A 6,364-nucleotide genomic window follows, 5' to 3' on the forward strand; every position below is an offset into this window, starting at 1 on the left:
GTGTGTCATAAATTCAGCAACTTGACGCACAACGTTTAATTTATTTCGCTTTGCTTTTAATTTTTAAGTATTGCTTTTTTTCATTTCGATTTGATTTTGTTTTATAATTTTCTAAAATATTTATGGGATTTCAAAATGCATACAGGGTTGGAACACCTGGGGGGCTCAGTCAGTTGAGCCTCCAACTTCAGCTCAGGTCATGATCTCGCGGTTCGTGAGTTCGAGCCCCACATCGAGCTCGCTGCTGTCAGCGCAGAGCCCATTTCAGATCCTCTGTCCCCCCTCTCTGTCTCTGCCCCTTCCCTGCTCACACTCTCTCTCTCTCAAAAATAATTAAACATTAAGCTTTTTTTTTAAACATACAATGCACATTTAGCTTCTCTGCTTCCCCAGTGTCTCCCCCATCTCTATGTCCTTCCTCCTACTGGTAGATAAACTTTTAAAACTTTGGTATATCTTCATTTTTTTTTTTAAGGAAAATGTCTATACACATTATACATTCCTACTGCTCCCATTTTTTTTTTCTAAAAGCAGAGTTTTATACACATTCCAATGAATCTCGCTTTCTTCAGTTAACAATATATCACTTCATAGTAGTGTATACATTGCCTTGTTCCTTTTTGAAAAGCCTAATCATTTAGTATCTGTATGTACCATAGTTTAGTCAACCAGTCTTATATTGACAGGCATTCGGCATTCTTCTCCTGATAGGTGGAAATGACAGGCATTTGCAGTCAGCGGCTACACAGGGCTGCGATGAATATTTTGTCGAATGTCTTCATACTTTTGCCAGTGTATCCTTGAAGTTGGCTTATTGGGTCAAAGTGAAAATGCATGCGTAATTTGGTTATATTTTTGCCAAATTCCCCTCCATAAGACGTGTACCAATTTGTATTCCCACCCAGCATTTGCAAATATCTATTTCCCTGCAGCCTATTGAGTGCAGTATTGTTAACATAACCTTGGGATTTATCCATCTAAAACTTGAGCGGTGGTATTTCAATGTCTTTTTGGTTTGCATCTCTCTTATTATAATAAGTGAGACTGAACCCATTTTAACATATTTAAGGTCCTATGCCTTTTTCCTCCTGTGAACTTTTTATTCATACCTTTTGTCCAGTTTTTCTATATGGTGTTTGCTCCTTTTTGTTTCTCTGTTTTAAGCTTTTTAGGTAGCCAGGGTATTAACCCTTTGTGTTGTAATTTGCAACTATTTTTCCAGTGTTTCCTTTATGTTTTTATTCAGCTTATAGCCTTTATTGTCATGACTTGGTGGAGATTTATTTTAATTTTTGTTCATTTATACAGTCACATTTGCCAAACTTTTTCCTCATTGCTTGTATACAACGAAGCATAGTGGAAAAAAAATCTTTTGTCTAGATTATGAAGGAATTCTGTGTTTTCATTTGGATGTCTACGGTTTTATTTTTTTACGTTTATTATTCATTTGGAATTCATGCTAGTGTGGGGAATGAATCATATTTTACTTGGAAATTCCAGCACATGTTTTTTGAATTTTTATTTTTCTGAACATGGTGTTGTACATCCCCAGTCATTAACAGGTGAAACAGGTATAGAATTCCAGTCTGGAAATAATCTCCTTAGGTTTGTTTTTTTTTTTAATTTTTTTTCAACATTGATTCATTTTTGAGAGACAGAGAGAGATAGGGCATGAGTGGGGAAGGGGCAGAGAGAGAGAAACACACAGAATCTGAAGCAGGCTCCAGGCTGAGCCATCAGCACAGAGCCTGACGTGGGGCTCAAACTCAAGAACCGTGAGATCTTGACCTGAGCCGAAGTTGGGCACTTAACCAACTGAACCCCCCAGGCGCCCCAATCTCCTCAGAATTTTTAGCACCTGGGATCCTCTACCAACCAAGGTTGCTCTGGACACATTCTGTGATATTCTGATTCTTGGGTTTTGGTATATCACCCAGACTTAACCACCTCCATTCCTTCCCTCCTCTCTCATCTCTGTCTTTCCTCTCTCAGCGTTTAGATTCTCCTTTTCACCTCTGTTGTTTTGAAATGTCGGGCCGAGACGTCTTTCTGAACATGTTATTTTTACAATCTGCAAAACACTTGAGAGTTTTCGCTTTGGAAGAGACTTCAGTGCTTGGAAATTTTCTTGTGTTATATCTTTAACAGTACCACTATGCATTGTCTCTACTTTTTTCCTAGAGATATCATTAGTCAATGCCGGATTACTCATCTGATTTTCTTTCTTTTTTTTTTTTTTTTGTAAAAATGTTTATTTATTTACTTTTGAGAGAGAGAGAGAGAGTGTGTGCGCGAGCATGGGAGGGGCAGAGAGAGAGAGGGAGACAGAGAATCCCAAGCAGGCTCTGCACTGTCAGCAGCATTCCTGTCTTTGTGTCTTAGAAGCAATATTTTCTCTTATTTCTTTGAGGACATTAATTATAGTTCTTGAAGGTTTTCTGTTCTCTCTACAGTGTCTCTGCTTCCCCTAGGTTTCCTTTTTCCTTTTCACTTCACTTCCATGCTCTCAATTTGGAGGCTTTCCCCAATGGTCTGACAGCTTTAGTTTTCATATTGAAGAGTGAGCACAGTTCTGGATGCAAAGGTTGGGCTTTCTCTCGGAGATCTCTTTGAAAAATGATAGGAAAATGATGAGGTTGTCCTTCATTGGGAGCCACCAACTCTCACTATGTGGATGTCCTTTCTGCAGAGACAAATCTCCCATTACACCGTGAGGATGTGGCCGAGAGAAAGAACAAGGGAGAGATTTCTTGCCCCTGACACTCCAGAACCTGAGTATGAGAAGGGAATCGAGGTGTCTCACAGCTTGCTGAGTCGATTCTCATTTAATCCTTTTGGTTTTGGGGCGCTTGGGTGGCTTAGTCAGTTGGGAGTCCAACTTCAGCCCAGGTCACGATCTTAAGGATCAGGCCGCACATCGGGCTCTGTGCTGACAGCTCAGAGCCTGGAGCCTGCCTCAGATTCTGTGTCTCCTTCTCTCTCTGCCCCTCCCCCTGCTCTCGCTCTGTCTCTCTCTCCTTCAAAAATAAATAAACATTAAAAATTTTAAAAAAATAGTCCCTTCGGTTTTACCCTGCATTCCATTCTATCCACTGCTGTTCCTGGGACTGATATATGCAACTTCTCCACAGCCTAAACCCTGTCTTACCAGGAGAGAAAGGAGGGCACCGCCTAACTCTAGCCCACGGAAGGGATGGGAGCTTGGAGATCCAGCCACTCTGGATACAGGCTTTGAGTCAATCTCGCTTCCAGTCTGGCGTCTCATCCTGTGTGCTATGTATGCCTCCGATGCTGACCTCTCCAGGGTTTTGCAGAGGTAATTGGTCCACTTCATATCAATGTTCCACAACTATATACACTTAATCATAGCTTCATCCATTCCACAAAGGTAAGTAAGCCTCTTCTCTACTTTCTTCAAAAAAATGTGTTGAATTTTCCCATCTACCATTGTCTCCTTTTTTCCTTTTCCCATCCATGGGGGTTAATTATTTCTTTACACCTTTACTACTTTTTTTTGTAGCTGTGTGCGTGTGTGTGTGTGTGTGTACTTGATTTATTTATTGTTGTTTGTCTAACTGATGATTGATTCCAACCTACATCAGATCCTTTCTGCCAAAAAGTTGTGGTCTAAAGCAAGTGTTCAAATGCCATAATAATATTATGTTATCACTGACAGATAGAAGGGAAGATATATAAAGAAAGAGGAAAGGAAGGAGAAAGGAAGGAGGAAGAAAGGAAAGAAGGAAAGAAGGAAGGAAGGCAAGAGGGAAGGAAGGAAGGAAGGAAGGAAGGAAGGAAGGAAGGAAGGAAGGAAAGGCTAGTATAGATTTGAGAAAGGACATGGTTTGGAGAGACTATGTGACCCAGACATTTAATGTAAGAAATCTTGCCAAGTTGTTATAATCTCAGGCATTTCTAGTGGGGAAAAAAGTCATCATTATGCCCCCAAAACACGCCCTGGCAGACAGTCTGAGACCACTGGCGGCCTCTAACTATCATATATTCTCCCCTCTACCAGGCATTTTCCTGGATGAAAAGAAGACTTTTGAGAGTGAAGAGGGATAGAAGGGACAGTGTGGAAGGTACCCAACTCCCCTCCGTGCCCAGCGGGGCGTTAACTATGCTTTCCAGCCAACATAGGGAAACCAGCACCCATGGAGGCCCCCCGACAGCGTGGCATTGAACACAGAGTTGGACACAGTCCCTCATTCGGTGACCTTTTGAAAGAGATGTGCTCCCCAACTGCCAGCAGGCACCGCCAGGCCGTCTGAAAGGGGCCTTTGCTGGGTTTCCTAGGTTTCTGCAGGCGCACTTAAAGAAGGTTATATGTGGTTTGTGCTGAGATGGTAATAAATTAAATTATAGCTCTGGACCAGCTATCTACCATATAATGGTAGATTGTTCACTCTCTGAAAAACCAGAGACTCAGGACTTTCCCAGCTGCCTTTGATTTTCTGAGCAGTTGTCCTAGAAATTTCTAAAGAACGTGTTCTGTTTTCATCTGAAAAGCTGCCATCTTGTAAACATAGCATTTTCTAATAGTCGAAAAATGTTTCTTGCGTTTGGTCTGCCATTCACTTTGAAATTAAAGTGTCAGGTGATCGCAGATAAAACTTCCTTGTTCTCCAGCGTCCTTGTCACTGCGCTAGTTCAGGTTCTCGTTACTGCCAGTTTACCGCGGCAGCTTTCTCCCCACCCTCAACTTTAACCTTCTTCTTGACTCAAATCTAGGTCTGACTTCAAGCTTAGGCTCTTTTCATTACACAACACTGCCATCCTACCAACCTTTCCGGTCTGCTCATCTAATGCAGAAAAGGAAGGACGGCATCTCAGGATAAAACCATTTGCCATCAATTCATTCTCTCTCTCTGTGTCTCTCCCCCTTTCTGTATTCATTGGTTAGAGACCCGAGGTGTCCATTTTATGTACATTTCTGTGCTTAGAATCTAAGACACCGTGTGGTATGGTAAACACGCAATTAAGGTGCGTTAAAGACTGATGCACAGAAGCCACAATTTATACCAAGTGTGTAATGTTCTTGAATCATCACAGTGACTGAGTTATAGGAGGAGAGAAAGCAAATAATTGGATTGAGCCGGAGTCCGTGGCGCCCGACGGTGATGGGAAGATCAAGGAGAAAGGTAGCTGACCGCACGTACCATCTACAGACAGTGCACGAAGTACTGTGCAATCCAGTGGGGGTTGGAAAAGAAGTGAGGACTTGGAGTGGCTCCAAGAAGAAATCAGATCAGCTCAGGCATAGAAGCCCTTGAATTCCAAAAGTGAACATATTATCGGGGCGCCCTGGTGGCTCCGTCGGTTAAGCGCCCGACTTCGGCTCCGGTCGTGATCTCACAGTTCGTGGGCTCAAGCCCCACGTCGGGCTCTGTGCTGGCAGCTCAGAGCCTGGAGCCTCTGCTTCAGATTCTGGGTCTCCCTCTCTCTCTCTGCCCCTCCCCCACTCATGCTCTGTCTCTCTTTCTCTCTCTCAAAACTAAATTAGCGTTCCCCAAACGGAATATACTGTTGTAGGAGTGAGCTGAGAAACCAGATGGAAAAGAAGCTGTGGTCAGAGGCATACTGGAGAGTAAGAGGTAGAGAAGAAACGGGATAGAGCAAGGCGCAAGGCATGGCCGTGCGTGGGGACTAAGGATGACAGAAAAGGCCAAGCAACGGTGAGGCATTACAATTACAAGACAGTATTGCTGGAGTTTGGGAGGACATCCACGCTAGGAGTCACACACTAATGCTTTGGCGAAGTAGCTGGTAGTGTTACCAGAAGGTGAAGGGCGAACGATTTGTCCTCACCTAGCGGGGTGGGGGTACACGGGCAAGATTTACACCCATGACAGGACCAGAAAACACAGTGTTGTCACGTGGTACCAATTGCCCCGCAATCGTTGGAAGAACACGGGGAAAGGAGTTTTAAGTACTTGCTGGGAGCTGTTGGGGACCCATTAAGGCAGAAAAGTATTAAGGGCATAAACCGTCAGCTGTATTTTCTTTTTTTTTTTTAACTGCAGCTTCTTTTTTTATTTTCTAACGTCTATTTATTTTTAAAAGACAGAGCACGAGTGGGGGAGGGGCAGAAACAAAGGGAGACACAGAATCGGAAACAGGCTCCGAGCTGTCAGCCCAGAGCCCGACACAGGGCTCGAACCGACGAACCGTGAGATCACGACCTGAGCTGCAGTCGGACGCTTCACCGACTGAGCCGCCCAGGCGCCCTGATCAACTCTATTCTCTGTCCACCCCTTGTTGTCACCTGTTAGAATTCAGACTGTACATATACATTGGGTTGATTGCAGCCTTCCATGTCGGCAGAGCTAAGCATGTGCCTCGTAGGCTAATTGCAGGGGCGCAG

The sequence above is a fragment of the Acinonyx jubatus genome, chromosome E4 (genome assembly GCF_027475565.1).
Source record: "Acinonyx jubatus isolate Ajub_Pintada_27869175 chromosome E4, VMU_Ajub_asm_v1.0, whole genome shotgun sequence".
Classification (NCBI taxonomy): domain Eukaryota; kingdom Metazoa; phylum Chordata; class Mammalia; order Carnivora; family Felidae; genus Acinonyx; species Acinonyx jubatus.